The sequence below is a fragment of the Dermacentor andersoni genome, chromosome 10, assembly GCF_023375885.2.
Source record: "Dermacentor andersoni chromosome 10, qqDerAnde1_hic_scaffold, whole genome shotgun sequence".
Classification (NCBI taxonomy): domain Eukaryota; kingdom Metazoa; phylum Arthropoda; class Arachnida; order Ixodida; family Ixodidae; genus Dermacentor; species Dermacentor andersoni.
The window spans coordinates 22,278,642-22,297,760 of NC_092823.1; the positions used below are offsets into that span (position 1 = coordinate 22,278,642).

Consider the following 19,119-nt stretch of genomic DNA (forward strand, 5'->3'; position numbering starts at 1 on the left):
TGCCACATGTTTTTCTGAGCACACGTTTGACCGATAAAGATTTAATGTTGTGAAGTGATGTTTCCAGTGATGTCACAACAACGCAACAATGCTCTGAAGTATATATTTATTGATTTGACAGCAAGAATTCCATAGACATTTTCTGTAGCATGAAGGAAGGAGATGCAGATATGGTAGCAGATCTGAATCATTATTATTATTATTATTATTATTATTATTATTATTATTATTATTATATACATAATATTACTGTATTAATCATTAATATACATTATTGTACTGTGTGGTAGTACAATATATAGTATACCACTCAACACAGTCAGTGCTCAAAGTTAGCCAGGGCTCGAGAGAGTTCGGCCTCTCTTCCATTTTCTAAGCAGGGGTTCGGCCCCGTCTTTGCAGGTCAACTGTAGCACTGCAGCACCCATTCGACAAGCACTGTAGGTGATTTTATTGCCAATAGTGCCTTGTGAGGGGAAATTCCAACTCTCCAATTTTTTGGAATAATGAACTTAAATAAACAACAAATCGGTTTACTACCTCTGTCCAAGCGGCGTGATTATGAATGCCTTAAATTGTTGCATAATTCAAATAACACCCCACACTACTCATTAAAGAACAACTATCTGTCTCCTGATAATTTGAAACCTACTAGGAATAGCCACAAACTTAACCTTGCTCCATTTCAACTGCATACTAACCTGTTTAAGTATAGCTTTCCTCATACAATTGAAAAATGGAACTTACTCCCAGGTGAAACTAGGTAAATTAGAAAAATCATTGTATTTACTTGATTCATGCTGCGTTTATTATACTGATTGTATCTTTTATATTGAAGTTATCATGTTTTTTAAGGCATTGAAGTTGATTTGTGCAGAAAAATATTTTGTTATATGCAATGTACAAACCCACTCCTGCGATAGCCCAATTGGACTACAGTATGTGAAAATAAAAATAAATAAATAAATAAGTGATTAATCAGTTGATAGGGCATGAGCAAAGACAGAGCAACAGCTATTGTCCTACTTCTGCATGCATTTCCCCAAGGCATTGCACATGACAGTCACCACCCTTAATTGCTCGACTAATTAAGATTCTTGGCACAGCTAGCATACTGTTTCATGAGTCAGTTGAGTGTGAACCTACCTGTTCGTGAATTATTGAAGGTTCACCTTGGTTTCTTAGTTTACAAATTAATTTTAATTCGTTTATTTTTGCATTACGAGTACAGTGCTATACCATGCATGTACTTTGTACACTTTTGCAGTAAGCAGGTGTGAAACCATGAAATATATTCTTGTAGTGCCCTGAGGTTCTAGGTCCTTTCGGCTCCCCTTATTACCACCGGTACCACTATAGCCGTTACCACCAGTGGTGCGGCCGGTATGTCGATCGATACCGCCGGAATGCTTTATTGAGCGATATATGTGTGAACGTGACACGCGCGGCTTGCCCGTAAATCCGTTTCACTTGCGCGTGCCGCGTCAACAGAAACACGCCGCTTTTCTTTCTTTCTTTTTCTGGTGGAAATGGGGCACAACATCGAATAAACGAAGCTTTGCACAACACGTTTACAAACGGACAAACACGAAATAACAACCACTCTGACTCATCATTAACATGTCTAATTGACCAACGATTTGGCGGCTGTCCATTGTATTTGTTAGGTTGTTAATTATGCTGTTTCTCACTGGTCAACCAAGCGAGACTTTACTAGTAATCATGCAAGCCGTTCGTTTTCTTGCATTTCGTGACTTGCTCGTCCGGCTCCTTTTGCCGACGAGAAGCAGCCTATATTTCTCGCTTTATCCCCAGCAGCAATACTCTACAAAACGAAATATTGTCCCTACATTTAAACCCCATTCAACCAGGTTTAATGTCCTCGACATTGAGCCACAATATGTAAGGAATATCGTTTAAAGGCCGCAGGCCAGCTGACAATGGACATAAATCGGAGGGGCCGAGGGGCCAAAGAAACTAAACTGAAACATTGTTTGCCGTGAGTATTTTCTAAACAGCATGTGCCTTATATCTTAAATAAATAAATATAAAATAATCTAGACGGACATATGTTAGAACTTTGTTTTGTTTTGTCCATATTCAAACTCTTCTAGGTGGCGCCCCACAGCTCATCGAAATGCACGCAGCGCGAATTCGAATCCACAGCGAGATTTGAGCGCGGGAAGCTGTTATGTGCCAGTATGCTGGGGTAGGCTTGACAACTCAAAATTTTCTATTTGTACTTACGAAGCAGCAGTATTTGACAGAAAAGAATAATACTTTGATGCTCTTCTCACGCCTGCAAGCGAGGGCGGCGTGATTAACAACACAGCGTAATGCGCAACGGTGAACGCCAACGAACTGCGTGCCGCCACCAACCTGGACGAAGCATTTTGGTAAGCTCGTATTTTATTTCTTGTTTGCAAAGTTTGTCGCAGGCAAACAATTTCTTTATTTCTAGAAGGATCGCATTTGACTTCGCTATCGTGAGTCTCACGCCGTGAACAACGGCTTCTGCGATATCCAGAACGTATTGATGTGCTCAGTGCGCATGCATGATGTAAGACGATAGAATAAGCAGAACTGTGTAACCTCTATATCGTACAAGGGGGAGAAGGCGCGAAGATTATATGTCAGTTGAATAAAAAGGACACATCTCGTTTGTACGCGTCCTTTTGTTTTAGTTACTGTATATTTTGGTAATGTATCGTCATATGGGTTTACCAGTCATGGCCGGACTTGGTGCTCTCGTTCTCGCGTGCAAATGTGCCAGTTGGCTGAGGTGGCACTGTGAACAGCGCCAGACAGGGCGCGATTCCCCCGGTTCTTGAGCCCCTGGCCAAAAACTTATTTCTGGTATAGGAAAAATTTTCACAGCTGTGCACTGTACCCACCGTGGTTGCTTAGGGGTTATGGTGTTGGGCTGCTAAGCACGAGGTCGTGGGATCGATTCCCGGCCACGGCGGCCGCATTTTGATGGGGGCAGAATGCAGAAACACCCGTGTACTTTGATTTAGGTGCACGTTAAAGAACCTCAGGTGGTCAAAATTATTTCGGAGTCCCCCCACTATGGCGTGCCTCATAATCAGATTGTAGTTTTGGCAAGTAAAACTCCATGATCCATTTTTTTTACCTCCGCACTATGTGTTTTGAAATGTTCTCCCTTGTTTAAGCGTGTTGGTACAAGCCTTTACCGTAGCTTTAGCTTTAAGATTTGACCATATTCTCTCAGTGCGTAATGCCTTTATATACAACAACCGCGGATAGAAGTTGCGACTGTTTGAGATCGTAGCGCCTTTCCTCTAAGTTGTAGTGATTAGATGTCATTGGAAATGTGTAAGGTTGGAAATGCTTGTTTTCATCCTTCACATTCTAGAATACAAATTTATACTAGGGTAATTAAAACTTGCAAAATGCAGTGTGAAACTTCATACTAAACTTTATTTATTCAAAGAAAATAAACAATATTTTCAATGTCCCTTTATAATAGCATCATTGTGCACTGTGGAGGTGAACTGGTTCGAAGGCACAAACTGACTGAATGGATTCTTATCTTGCTTTAGCATAACTCAGTTTGAGTATGGAAGAAAAAGTACAGGTGACAGGATGAGCACTAACTTCTAACTGGTCTTATTCCACGACCCTACTGCACATTATATGCGCCGCTCATAGCACACATGAGAAAAACAACTGAAACAACAACCTTACAAGAAGCAGACGGCTGCAGTTCACTGAAAACGTGCCGACCAACTTAGAAAGTAAAGTTCCTTGCCTGATAAAGATAAGGAGGGTGTACTCACGCACACCCTAACGTATTTGGCAATGGAATTAGCCTGATCAGTAATCTCGCGCATCAGTTGAATGTTACTGCATCCTATGATGACACATTCTTTAAAAAAACTAGTTTGCATCCACAAGTCTTGCAATGCATCGCAAGGGGCCTACTTCGTTAACTTTTATGAAGGTTGTAACTATGCTCGCCCAAGCAATCGTTGATACTGCATCAGAACGGCTAGTTGGGCCAGTTGGTTGGGATTCATACTAAGGTTTGTTACAGCGCAACCTAAGACAAGGACAACAGAAGGTACAAAACAGCGCCGTGTCGTCATTTTGTACCTTCTGTTGTCCTTGTCTTAGGTTGCGCTGTAACTAACCTTATTATGAATCATTGATACCCCTTCCCGTCTGTCTAATGTAGACGCCCTTGCACAACAAGGGAAACTTGTATACCATAGCTCAAGTGCAATTAACATGCCCGTTCATGTCTTTTTTCCAACCAGTGTGTCAAAACAGATATAAAATACTCGCAAATATGCAATGACCACTACGTCACTTCACATTTATTCTGCAATATTCTGCTATCTCAACTGCAGGTTGCCAAGAATGAAAAATTACCAGAGTGCACTACTCGAATGGTGTTCACTGTGTCTGATGAGTGTCTTGATTTACCTAATCGATGAGATGTCAGTGAAAAGCTTTGTATGATGGTTACAAATGGCCGGTAACAGCATTTAAGACAGCCTAGGATTTGTGAAGGCACGAGAACGAAAGCCCGTGAAATAAATAAAAGGTGAAAATAAACTGCCCTTACCATGACAATGCTTCTGCGCACTATTGCATCAATCTTTACAAAAACTTTGTCAAATAGGGGCACTGGGAAAGAGCAGCTGCAGTTTTTTCTCGACATGTCAGCAGTTTTTGGCGTGCAAGTACAGTCCCTACCAAATGCGAAGTAGCGCGATCTTGGTAACAGTTCGCTTTGCGAACCTTTACAAGACTGTGCCCCAGGTTTGCACATTCATAATATATGCAGTGCACTGATGACACTGTTTCTGTCTGAGACCACTTATATTACTGATGCGGAGCGCATTGTCACGTGAATTTCTAAAGAAAAATTCGCTTGTTTGTTTGTTTTTTTTGTCGGAAAAAAAAAGACCACACATGAACTAGGTCGTTGTAACGCTGTTATCGGTCATTTCTCGGCGTATTCCACAACCTTTGCATTGGCACCATATTCGATAAGTAAGGAAATAAACATTCATTACAAGTACATATTAATTGCTTGTTCACAATGGAAAAAAAAAAATTTGAGTAGCACAAACATAAACCTATCAACATAGTGGGTGATGTTCACGGAAAGCACTCACTAATTTTTTTCTTGGCCACAGTTAGTTGTCATATCCAGTACGTAATTTAATGGTGGTTTCCGAGAAACCTGTACAGGTCTCCTTCGTAGCTTCATGCTAAAGTAGGGTGGGTGAAAATTTTTCCTGTCATGAATTTTACTTGCCTTGCAGGCTTCCACAGAACTGATCTGCCATAATCAAATAGTGCTCTGTAAAGTAAAATAAGGAACACCTTTTCTTCATATACCTGTATTTCACTCATTGACCTCTATCAAGCTACTCATGTAAATATGTATTTACTGCTCGAAAACGGGCAATTCATGCTCCAGTGTGTCAAATTTGCCACCTCCCAGAGCTGCTCCAAAACTTCTTTGACTGCTTCCATCCCTGTATGAGTGGCCCATATAATGTTTAATGAAATTATCACTGGCATCCCAGAAACTTCAACATTTAACATCCGCCTGCCAAAGTGTCTACATCTCAACATTTTGGTTAGAACTGATCACTTTATTTGCTGCAGGACTGAAGCTGTCTTGATATCTACAATACATTGGACACTACATGCAGGATTATGAATGGATACCTGAACACTGCTTGAAGGAGCAAGCTCTACAGCATCACTTATGCTCCTTTCCATGGGTTGGCAAGAGGAACCGTGGCACGCAACTCTACAGGCACCTGTGCTCTTCACTACCTTCGGAGGAGAGATGCATTGGTATGCTGTACATATATTTGACTGTGGGTTCCAGCTGCATCTCTTGCATTGTCATTCGATGTGCAGGTAGAGGAGTTACCTATTGGGCGCACATGTTGGTTAACGATACAAAAAGGAAGGTGCTTCTTTGAACACCGATGACCCTGTCCTCCACTTATTTATTTTAATTTTCTTGTAACCTTATTTTTGCTGATTATATAAAGGTCGCAGGCAATTAAGCCAAGAAAAGCGTTGGTGTAATTAGCTGTGGTTGAAATTGAAATGTAGAAAATATTGAAAGTCATGAAAGCAGACGAAAGGACCTTGTCTGTGGTAGTGACTGAACCCACAACCTTTGCAGTACACACGCGATGCACTACCAATTGTGCTAACTTGGGTACTTATGGTATTTATGCCCTGGGAGTGTTAGCCAGCGCCATTTAGAGCCATGGTGGGCAGATGTGGAACATCTTTTTTTGCACGATGGTGTCGCGTAACACCTGAACTGAAGAGAGCAGGCATGTGGCTAATAAACCCATGCATGCTACCTAAAGGCATCAAAGCTGTGAGGTTTCAAACCCTCGCATGAATGAATGAGAAGGAAAACGGGCTTAATTTTTTTAAAATCATGACCATATAAAGCCAGCAGGCAATGAAGCCAAGAAAAGCATAGGGGTAACTAGCTGTGGTTGAAACTGAAATGTTGAATTGGCTCTGCGGCCATCTATCAAATTTCACCGCAATGCATTATCATAACTCAATGGGCAGCACGTTTAAAGATTATAATTCAGAAGACTGCCAGAATTTCAACAAATGAGCAGTTAGCAAGAATGATAGTGTATGCCCTTCTAATATTCTTCGTATTTATGGCACTTATTCGTAACTTTTCCGCTGTGTTATATCAGTGTTTTAATTCGGACCAAAACTGTGCTATAATGTAGCAATGAGGTTATGGTCTAGTGGCGTAAATGTGCATGTTAATAAGAGGGCAAATCGCCTTAACGGTAACTGAGAGTTGTTTAAACTTGGGCAGCCTTCCGAAATATACTTTTTTTGAAGTTGCTGTCCATTGAGTTACACTGGTGCACCGTGTCATGCGAGCTACCGCAACGAGATGGCGCTGTGTACACGGTCATGTAAGATGCGGAACAACGCCTCTGGGAGAGCGGACCAGACCGTGTAAGCCGAGCCGGCATGTAGCCGTGCTTGTTTTGCATACACAACCTAGTAAACAGTTCCAGTTAACACTTACGTTTTGTCAATCACGTATGCTCGTCACCCGACCATGACATGGAGGCAACGGTGGGATACTCGACAACGCTGTGAGAAATGCACCACGCAAGTAGAAGTCTACATCACAGCGCACTGCGGTGAATACGACACTTTGCTACCCATGGCTTCACCTACAGTGTCCACAGCCCAGCACGCAGCTCCACTAAACTCGTTCGTCGTCAAACTGCCGGAAAAACTTGATTTTCGGCAGCCCGAGGAGTAGAAACGGTGGCTCACGAGAAGGGAGGGCTATAGAGCTATCTCCAGACTAAAGACGACGATGAGACGCAGGTGAACACACTCATTTATGCCATGGGTCGTGAAGCCAAAGACGTTCTAGCCTTGCTCAGGCTCTGTGATGCTGAGAAACTCGACTACAATACAGTAATGCAACTGTTCATAAAAAATTTCCTGACACGGATGAACATGATATACGAGTGTGCAAAGTTCAACAGCCAGAAGCAAGACGTGCATGAGACAGCTGATATGTTCATCACCGAACTCTTCAGGCTCGCTGAAGCCTCTGAGTACAGCGCCCTGAAAGAGGAACTGATCTGTGATAGACTCGTGGTCGGTCCCACAGACACGTAGGTAAGTGAGAAGCTGCAACTTAATGCTGAGCTTACTCTGGAAGCCGCTGTCAACGCTGCTCGCAACATGGCGGCAACAATCAAACAGCAGCAAAAGGACCTACGGCCACAGCTACAATCACTTGAAGCTGTAGACACCATGCACAGCTTCTCGAAGAGCAAAGGAAAGTCAAATAATTCTCGTAAAAACCAGCGTGACCAAACTGCGCTGACATGCAAGTGGTATGGCTCAACAAGACACCTATGGTTCACCATCACACACTATGTGCACGGCGAATGGCAAAACATGCAGTGCCTGCAGTAAAAAGGAACACAGCTGCCATATGCTTTTCCGCTTCCAAAAAGCAGAACAAAATGCACATACCAAGCTGTTTTGGAAGAGGTTTACTTGGACAATTAACTGACCAACAGGATCCTGGGCCATGAAAAATCAATGTGATGGTCAATGGCTTCAAGGTAGACACTGGTGCAGACGTGACTGCCATGCCAACAAGCCTCTACGACGAACAAGTCAAGGGAAACCTGAAGCAAGCAAAAGAACAGCTGCTCGGACCCGGCAGGACCAAAAAAAGCAACGGTTAGACTGCTACCGTGTGCTGAAATGGCTGGTTGTGTCAAGAACAAATTTATGTAATAGACAAGCTGCATGACGCACTTTTTGACGTCCCCCCGCAATCAAATCCTTCAATGTCCAACCAAGTCTCCTAGAAGTAGCGGAGTCAAAAGGCAAGGTCAGCGACCCAGCCAACATTTTATGCCACTACCTCTACCTGGCTACAGACCTGGGCCTACCTTCTCAGGACCGATTACAATATATCGCTACTCCCTGATGCCAAGCGGTGTGCTATTATGTGCTCGGGGCGAGTACCTGTGCCCATGTTGCCGAGTGTCCAAATGTGAGTTGGAGAGAACGGAGAGCCTGGGTGTCATCATAAAGGTCGAAGAAACCACAGAGTGGCATGCACCTATGGTAGTGGCTAAAAATAAAGGAGGCGAGCTTCAAATCTGCAGTGACTTTGGAGGGTTAAAATAGAACATTCTGTGAGAATGAGTCTTAGTGCCCACCATCAATGATTGCCTGGCCAAACTCACCGGAGCTGCCTGGTTTAGCAAACTTGATGCTATAGCCGGATATTGGTTACTGGTTACCCGAGTCCCAGAGGTACAACACTTTCCTGACGCCACTTGGCCATTTTAAGTTCCTCTGATTGTCCTTCAGAATTTCCACAGCAACTGAATTTTTCCACTGGGAAATGCTAAGACTGCTAGAAGGCCTGGACGGCCAAGCATGTCTGCAAGACGACATAATAGTGTTTGGCCGCACGAAGACAGAACATGATGCACGACTGCACAAAGTACTTCAGCACCTGCAAGAAGCTGGCATCACCCTAAACGCAGGAAAGTGTGTACTACACCAGCAGTAAAAAATCGGGCCCCTTGGTTAACCCCCTTCTCGTTCATTACATAACGAGGGTCTCGAATCTGGCAACATTGGTGCCTTCAGGTACTACGTGTGGGTTTATTGACCAGTTGCCTTCACCCAAAAAGATCACATACTCGGGATGCCTGCGACAGAAAGGATGCTCTACATATCGCCAAGGTTTGTGAGTGGTGGCACTGGCTGACAATCCCAGGGTTAGTTCTAGTAGTAACATAAATACCCCAGAAAATAGATGGGAAGACGGTGCTGTGTTAGCTCGATCGGTAGAGCATCACACACGTAATGCGTAGATGTGGAATCGTTCCCCACCTGCGGGAAGTTGTTTCTTCATCCACTTTCAGTTCCGTTAATTTTCCGTGTTGTCCTTGGTGCCTTTGTTTGTTGGCGTCTTATGATTAATAAAAATCGGGCCCCTCGGTTAACCTGCTTTCTTCTCGTTCATTACATAACAAGGGTCTCGATTCCGGCAACATTGATGCCTTCAGTTGGCATGTGCGGCTTTATTGACCAGTTGCCTTCACCCAAAAAGATCACGTACTTGTGATGCCTGCAGCAGAAAGGATGTTCCACATCCACCGCGTGTGTGCCATGTTTTCTAAGAAAGCAGGAACTATTCATATAATCTCTCTGGAAGTTCATAAAAGAGGGGGAGGGAGGAAAGATTGCAAAGAAGGGAACAGGGTCAAACAAATCGAGGTGTAGCAACCTGTGTAAACCGAAAGCAAAAAACATTCATACACATACTTGTGAGAAATAGAAAAAAAAAGAATAATTACACAGTCATTCTTTGATATTAAAAGAGCTTCTGATATCAGTTGTGAATTCATGTTTCTACTTCTGCCAAGAATATATTTCAAGCTGTGGATGACAAGTGCATGTGTTACAATGCTCACCTACATTGGTCTTACTTTGTTTTTATATTCTGCAAATGTTCTCTTGCCCTTTCATCAGTGCAGCGTCCAATTTGGCTTGTGTAGAGCTTACCAGAAGTAAGAGGTTATTTGGTAAACCATTCCAATGGCACAATTCATGAACGGTGTTGCATGCCTTTTGTTAAAAGCAGCTGTATTTTTACACTCAAGCGTGGGAAAAAAGCTTAGATGGCTTCTTCGGAACCAGCAGCACGAATGGGGCCCCATATTTGTCATTAACCTTCTTCAGTGAGTGCAACTGCTGTGCTCATGAGGCAGTGCCTCTGGTTGCTTCAAACTGCGCACTGTTACCTTTGCTGCTTTCCACTCCTGAAGTTTTCGCAGTAGGGATTCTGAGATTCCGATGATGAGAGTGAGGGAGGCCAGCTGTTATGAACATGCCAACGTGAGCACAAAATCTATTGCGCCTTGTGTTAATACACATTTTTAGAGCCTATTCAAGGCACATTGGGCAATTGTGGGCTTAACATGGATTTAGGCTGGTTCATACAGTAGCTAACCTTTCTTTGCTCTTAGTTGGTAACTTCAGGAAACATGCGTTAGGGTGAGTATCAAATGTTTACCTAAGATATGCAGCATATTGTCAATGGGTTAATGAAGTTGAGTCTGACGAAGTCTTGTCCGGTTAGGAAGAGTCAAGGGAAAAAACAGAACTGACACCGACCAAAGTGAAAAATTATGTAAAGACACGTGGGAGCCTTGCTTACAATGCTTTCACCATGCGTGTCTCATGTGTAAAGGTTAGTCCTTTTCCGTGCCCATTAAAGACATTTCAAATGTTATCTACCGTATTCTCATGTGTCATATTAGAGTTAGGTTGTAAAAGAATCAAGATATCGATGTGTGTAAAAACACTTAGAACCACGGCGTTGTCAAATATCTAGTGATGTAATGTCACAAAGCACAGGAGCATTGCGATTATCACATCTCAAAACCCCTACTGCAAAAGCTTAAATTCCAAATGCAATGAAATTTCACTTTGGCTATATTGGTAATAAATTAGTAGTAAATACTACTAGTAATCTTGGCAAAGCTGCGGGGCTGGTATCTAATTTTCTTTTTGATATTCTTTTAATACTGTATTAGCAGACGACACATGAACCTGGTGGTTAGTGGCTATGACGAGAGTCCACATTGCCTTCAGGTTTTTATCACTGCAGGCAGCTGCAGGTGGTCCCTTATCTCGTAGGCCACACTAAGGTGCCCTGCAATCTGAGTCATGCCTCACTGCCAGTTACTGGTAATTGTGGCATTCATTTCAGTCTCGGTATCAAGATTGCTAGAATGCTGTTTTGTATTTACACTGTTTGAATCATTTTTTTATGCAGCCCTAACTTTTGTTGTGGTTGGGCTTTAAGGGCTGTAAAACAGCAAAAGCCAGCAGTGCGCACACTTTAAAGCAGCTGAAGCAGCTGGAAGTACTGCCTCATGAGCACCAAGTGATGCACTCACTGCAGAAGGTTGCTGACAAGCATGGGCTCTGAGTTGGGCTGTTTGGTGTTGCGCTGCCAAGCCTGATGGTGGATAATCAAATTGTAGCTGTGGCAGCTGCATTTTGATAGGTGTGAAATGCAAAAATGCATGTGTGTTTTGCACTGTATGCACAGTAGAGTAACCAAGGGGGTCAAAATTATTCCAGAATCCCTCGTACTTCATGCCTCATAATCATATTGTGGTTTTGGCAAATAAAACTACAGAATTTGGTTCAATATATTAGTTGGTGCCCTTTGATGTTCCAGTTCTCTAATTTTCTTGCTTATAAAAGCTCTGTTCTTGATATAAATGATGAATTTGTTATTACAAAAGGCTAACCTTTAATCTAACTTAACTCATTAATTTCCTTTAGTGTCCCTTTTCCATGCATTAAAAGCATGGAACACTAATACATTTGCATTAATTTTTATTTGACTCGTGCTCAACAGCTAGATGCCATAGAAGAGAACTACTAACGTGGGCTTCAAGTTGATAGGTTGCCGTATAAAAGCTTGTCTTTTCTTTTAGAGATAAAAACACCTGAGCCTAGTTTTCTGTCTATATAGACTATTGAGATAGGCAAACACCACTTGCATGATAGATCAGTGATTAGTTATGTGTTCAGTTTTTGCCCCCACCCCAAAAAAAGAAAGTGAACTTGTGGGATCGTTCTCCACCTGTGGCAAGTTGTTTTTTCATCCACTTTCATTTCGATTAATTTATCATTTCGTTATTTCATTTATTAAGCTCAAGTAATTTCCCCTATGTTGTCCTTGGTGTTTGTTGACTTCTTATGATATTACTAGTAAAAATTGGGCCCTCGGTTAACCCTCTTTCTTCTCATTTATTACATAACGAGTGTCTCGAATCAGGCAACATTGATGCCTTCAGGTAGCATGTGTGGGTTTATTGACCGGTTGCCTTCACTAAAAAAAGATCACGTTCTCGTGACGCCTGCGGCAGAAAGGATGTTCCATGTCCGCCGCCAAGGTCTGTGAGTGGTAACGCTGGCTAACACTCCCAGGGTTCTACAAGGAAACATAAATACCCAAGAAAGTGGATCGGTAAACGGCGCCGCGGTGCTCAATTGGTAGAGCATCGCATGCGAAATGCGAAGGTTGTGGGATCGTTCCCCACCTGTGGCAGGTTGTTTTTTCATCCACTTTCATTTCCATTAATTTATCGTTTCATTATTTCATTTATTAAGCTCAAGTAATTTCAACTATGTTGTACTTGGTGTCAGTGTTTGTTGGCTTCTTATGATATGAATAATAAAAATAGGGGCCCTCGGTTAACCACCTTTCTTCCTGCAATAACATTTTTCATGGAGGATAACAAAAGCACGCTTGACTTTCTTTAAAAAAATATGCTTCATGTAGACAGTTTCTGCGTCCTTGTCTGTTTGCAACCTAAAAACATGAAAAACAGCTAGTAAAAGGCCGCAGAAAATTTTAAACGAACTGCTGATATTGCAGTAATAAAATCTCTTCACAAAGAATAGCTAATAAAAATATTTTAGAAATTTCAGTGGTTTTCTGAAAATAAAATTGGCATGGAAAAGGTTAATCTTGTATGGGGCACTAAGAACAGTAGTCAAACAAATTAGTCACCTAACGCAATCTGTGTAATGAATTGAGGATAAATGCTCTATAAACAATTACATGTTTTCGATGAGAGATGGTGATTATTTTCCGACACATGTCGATCTTTATTTGCTAATGTGGAAAACCACAATCACTTCCCTCTCGGGGCTCTGCAACTAACCTCATGTGCTGGAAGATAGGGAAACACCCACGGCTCATATGTTCAGCCATGTGGCTACTGTAGTTATTTGTGCAAGTTCTGGGTTCACCCACTCCCTCATTGAAACATTGATAATGATTAGGATTACTAATACTCGTTTCCATCCAGGAGCCAAATCAGCTTGTAGTTGATGCTAGTCCTGTTGACAGGTCTTTATCCTTGTTTCTTCCTGCTATCATACTCCTAAGAATAAATAATCTTGCATACTATTGCTGAAAGCTGGGAGAGTTGGTTACTGGCATTAGGAAACATAGTTACTACACTATAAGATGAAACACATGAAATGCACAGGATGAGCACTACACATGAACTTGTTTTTGTACATGAGTGCGATTATATGCATGCATGAAATGCTCAAACTTGCAGCAAAATTTGACTATACGTGACATATAACATACATCACTCATTCTATTTTGCATGTACCGTACATCTTTTTCAAGTAATCAATTTTTATATTCGAGATTTCAATTGAAGGTGTGCTATTGCATTTATCGGTTTGTCTGGGAAGGCCCTTATATATCAGTGTGGAATTTTAGCCTTACATTTTCTGAGTATGTTGTGCTGTTGTATTTTGCCATGTATTGACATCTTTTACAATGTCCTGCAAGTGTTTCAGGCCTTGCTGACACGCTAACCTGCGCAGAATGCTCAGCCTGTCTTTGAGGCACCTTTGAGTGCCTTTAATGCCTTCAGCAGCAAGTGTTATACCCGTCACACGAGCATGCCAAAGGTCCTTTGAAGTTAAGGAGCATTGAGCTTTCAAAGACATTAGTTCAACGGATATATGTCGGTGCTACATGGTCTCCAGGTAGTCTCCGTTGAAGCTTTTAACAGAGACCGCAATGTATCCTTAGCGCTACCATCACCTTGAAAGTAATAAAAAAATATAGCCCAATGCGTCTTATAATAAATTTGTCACATTTTTTTCAGCAACATTTATTTTTCCTAATACATAGAAACATCAAAACAAAATGCACACGTAGTAAAGGCATTACTTTATCACAAACAGATGTATTTATTGTAATGATGGCCACCATGTGTACCGCTTCGTACACCGCACATTGGCGTCGATTATTCATTGTTGCCTTTGCTTCAGCTGCTTTGTTTCGTTCGTTGTGGCTAGGTAGCGGTAGGTACACGTAAACGCTGTAAAAACTAAAAAACAAAAGTGACAAGGAAAGATGTGCAGAAAAAAGCCAAGGAGACTGGGATGCCTAGCAGCCACTAACCAAAGAACCAAATCGCACATGGCAACCGTGTTGTGTCGAGGTTGCTGCTGACGACAGGCCGTACCGGTGTTGCTGTATCGGCGCTTTCATGATGGAGATTGCGGGTGTCCCGAAAGTGTTTAGTACTTTAGTAACAGTATTCAGTACTTATAAGCTTGTTCTGAAGAGGTAAAAATTGAACTTCCATATCTTTAGATTATTTTTTCTACTGTCAGACGCCCTCTAGGCTTGGGAGTATTCCCTTGAGGTTTCAAAGGACGAACGCGCACTCCTTTGACTCAAAGCCACCTTCCAGTAGGGCTCCTTTGCTGTGCCTGTGTGACAGTGCACATTCTCCCTTGAAGTAAAGAATCTTTGGTTCAAAGGACTTTGAAAGTGCCCGTGTGACTGGGGTATTATGTAGGATAGACCAGGATTTGTGGTAATGGCAGGCTGCAGGAGCATTGTGCACAGATGTAGGTGGTAACAGCATCTGGATATCTCACAAAACATTGCAAAACATGCCAAACTGTGACTGTACACATGCAGTTTGCAAATATAAGGCAGGGAAGTGCAGATTTGTATACTAGGCCTTTTCCATCCAAGAAACCAATAACTGCATTAACAAACCTTCTACAGGGGTCTTGAATAAAGAAGTTGGTTACTTGAACAATATGATGTATGACATGGGTGCATCATGAATCACATAGTTTATATGTCGTGTATTGTGAAATTTCCTGCGAATGTGTCGTTTTTATGTATGTAATCATTGTTTAGTGAGGTTGCTTGATGTCCAGCACCCATTCTCTGCATATCATGTTGGTATTTTGTTTTGTCTTAGAACTGTAATTATGTTTCATAAAACCTTACATTGCTAAAATTAGACTTTGGGGCAGTTTGGTCTTTTCATCCACATTCTTGTTTTTGTCATTTCCCTTACCATGCAAGCATTTTTCTGGAGCACTTGCAGTATTTCGTCTACTCTTGCGTTTACAAGCCAGATGTCTGTCTGTGAACAGCTCAAACCACTTGTAGCATGCAAATCTGATGCATCCTCAATAGAACGCCATAGTGAATGTATTGCTAAAAATATTTTTCAGGGGATGAAGCACTTCTATAACTACAGAGTTTTGCAGCAATAAAGAAGCAGAATGCTTGCATCTGTGTAATCTATATATAATATTTTCTTTGTATCATCTTTTATCTGACTGTCTGTCAGCATGGTAACATTGCATATTATCTTCTTAACATTCATGAGTTCCAAATAGCTATTATAATCTTTTTGTCCTCACATTTTCTGCAATATCCTTCACCGGAAGGACAACTAGCAGTTCACTTGATTTACCACTTACAGGCAACAAATTAATCATAATAGTAGTGTCATGCCTATTGCTTAAAAGCTCCTAAACGATTTTGCACATCTGAAAGTTCCTTGAATTCATGCAAGCAGGTGCTGCTTATATGATGGCTGAATGCTCATGTGATTGGTTTTTAGGCCAATGTTAAAGAAAAACGCCAGTACCTATGTGTTGCTTTATGATGTTGACCTGTATTTATTATTACGTTGGTGAACTGTGTGTGCACTCTGAAGATATGCACATTACTGCTGGTGTTTTGTATAATCTGTGTATAATACAACAACATATATTATCAAGAACACATTCATTTTATTAGTTTTTGTAATGTGTTGTCATGATTTCCTTTCATTGTCAGTGCTGCAAGGCGTCCTAATACCTAATTAAAGAGCTTCTGCAGACATAAAGAGTTGATTCAAAATTTCAGAAGCTTTTAATCACTGCAGCTATAGGTTTTTTTAATATAAGCTTTCTTCACTACAAAATGGGGGTTCCTAAATTGGTTATTTGCGCCTATAAACCACCCGAGCTGGATGAAAATACTTTTCAGAAATTGCTCGAAGGTCTATTATACTTAAGTCAGAATAAGAAGATACTCTTTGCAGATAAAAAACATTAATGGTCTATCTCACATAATGAAACATTCTGGAAGGCCTTGTGGTCATTCGTAGAAACACTTGTTTGTAGCTTTGTCAGTGCCGTGATGTTTCAACCTTAACCTACAAGATAACGATACTCACACCATGTGAAATTTTCGCGAAGTAGTCTGTTTGTGCATTCTGCGACTTAAAAGGAAGAGGTCTGGACACTGACCAAAATGGTTTAAAGTACTTATTTGAATTTTTGAAGTTATTTGAATTTATATGAATTTGAAAATGTAAAAAACTATTTTAAACATTTTGGTCGGTGTCTAGACCTCTTCCTTTTAGTATGCATCATCCCGACCAGACGGGCTTTCGTCATACTCTCCCCTTCATCCAGTCTGCAACTGTACAATGGGCTGTAATTTTTCCTAAAATCTGAGGTGGCCAAGATGCACTTGGAGTGGTAGCATTGAATGGCCCAGCACTGTTGAATAATTGGTGATGCTATGTTTAAATATTCATGTGGTGTCTGTTTGCAATACAATAGTACATAATCTATTTTGTTCTGTTTTCCAGAATGCTCCCTATCATGCACTGCCATCTCAACAGTACCATGGCTTTTTGTGTGGATTCCTTCCCTTTTGAGGGCCACCACTGTTTGCACAGCATCACAGCCTGCCTGCCTTGATCTTGCGGAAGAAGAAAATACAAAATGCCTATTTTTTGAAATGCATGCATGGCTTCATGCAACACCACCTGTCGTTGGGGTGTTAAGGCTTTTTGCAGAGAAAATGTAATGACGCCTTATGTGTGCCCTGGTGGCAAAGTGTTTGCCTCTTTGCCTGTGTAAAAATTTCACACTTATGGATACTGTTAAAGGTTCCTGTATCATATTTTCTTTCACATCCTAAGAAATTTTTGATTCATTATAAAACTAAAAATTATAGTTGAATTGCTGCTTTGTGTGATATGCAATATTCAGCTGAAGGTGATCAGCAGAGGTCGAACAAGTGTTATGTCAGGTGGAGAAATTTTTTTGAGAAGTGGACTTCTTCGTTAGGGTAACAACCGTTTTCTTTGGCAGTATTTATATAGTTCACTTTTCTCCACTCCATGGATATCCAGCAAAATGAGTGAGTGCATAGAGAAGGTAAGGTAAGTTTAAATGCTCACCATGGGGGTTTAGTTGGGGTAGCAAGGTGTGTAGAAGTATGGGAGTTTGGCAGGTTGCTGGCACCAATTTCTATGAGTGATCTTGTTGTTTGTGTCTATGTCAGTTATATAATGCGAGGCGTCTTCTGACGCCAGAAATTTTGAAAAAAAAACTCCTTATATTTGTGGAAATTCAGTATGTGCCCCTGGGGCTACTACGAGCACTTGGGGCCACTGGGTAGATGCAGCTCTCCAATGAACTTTTTTGACACAAACTTGTGTATGTACGCTGGGTGTGTGCCACTGCATATGTGCCACTCTTTAATGAACCTCTTTGATGCTGACTTAGGTCATGGGGCATCACAACACAAACCTATGTAGCGACATCTGTGTATGCAAGTAAGTGTGAGCTGGAATTGTCTGCTTGGATTTTCTTTCCCTGATGACGACTAGTCCCCTTGTTGAATTAACTTCAGCCTGAGATATCACCTGTTTGTCTACTGTTATCACATTATGCCCATTTTGCTGTGAACTTGTCATGTTCTGTAGCTGGCAAGCTTGAATTTCAGGTGCCGCACGCTAAGGAAATTGATTCAGAGTGGGTGGTACCACTTCTGCTTTTTCTTTGCAGCTGTGTGTTACATGAGAGAATAAGTTGTACGTAGATGTCTATTAGAAATAGCATAGGTATTCAAAGGTACTTTCATTATGTTCTAGGTCATTGGTGCTGTCTGGCCTCCTTTGCATCATTTTTTGTAGCATGCTTTTTACATGCAAAAACAAATCTGGCCTGTTCTAATGCATGCAAGGACTGCCCAATAGCTCATGATGTTTTGAGCCGCTGAATTTCAGTCTTGGCTGCACTTGTGGATTTTCAACTGTACTGAAGCTTGCAATATGCTTGAATTTCCTGTCAAACTGGTTTGCTTGTTTGTATCCAATTTATTGAATTATTTCACTTTCATTATGCTAATAGTCATTGATTGTACTATCATGCTGGCACATTTGATTCTGGAACTGCAATAAATTTCCAGACATTTTATTGCTTTGTCATGGTTTTTGCACTCGTCAGACACAATCTACTAAACACACACACAAAAAGAACTCCCTTCAACCTCGTAAAATTCCCAAAAAGTGCATAATAAACTCCCAGACCTACCTGTAAAAGCCCTAATAAGGAGCTAAAATGCACTCCCAAAACATCTGTTTAAAACTCCCTTAGTAAAACAGCTCCCTAAAGCTGTAAAAATTCACTCCCAAGCATTCTCGTATATGTTCCCATAAAAAGCAAAAATCGAACTCTCAAAACTATCCATAAGTGCTCCCTTAAGCAGAGCTCCCAAAATATGGGAACGGTTGCTCCCAGGTTTACACCTAAGCACTCCTACAAGGAGGTAAAATAATTTCCCAAAGGTATCCTTCAAAACGCCCTTAAGAAGCCAAACGTTTCCGAAAATATGTACGTAAGAACTCCCATCGCTTCTCCTAT

At 41.3% G+C, this 19,119-nt stretch overlaps 1 long non-coding RNA gene across 1 annotated transcript; it reads left to right on the forward strand.

Annotated features, from left to right (window-relative positions):
* Positions 1-5,223: 5,223 nt before the first annotated feature.
* LOC129381991 (uncharacterized) lies at positions 5,224-18,672 on the forward strand. Its single transcript, XR_008610072.1, has 2 exons — positions 5,224-5,841; positions 17,055-18,672. It is a non-coding gene; the product is annotated as an uncharacterized lncRNA (long non-coding RNA).
* The last annotated feature ends 447 nt before the right edge of the window (positions 18,673-19,119 follow it).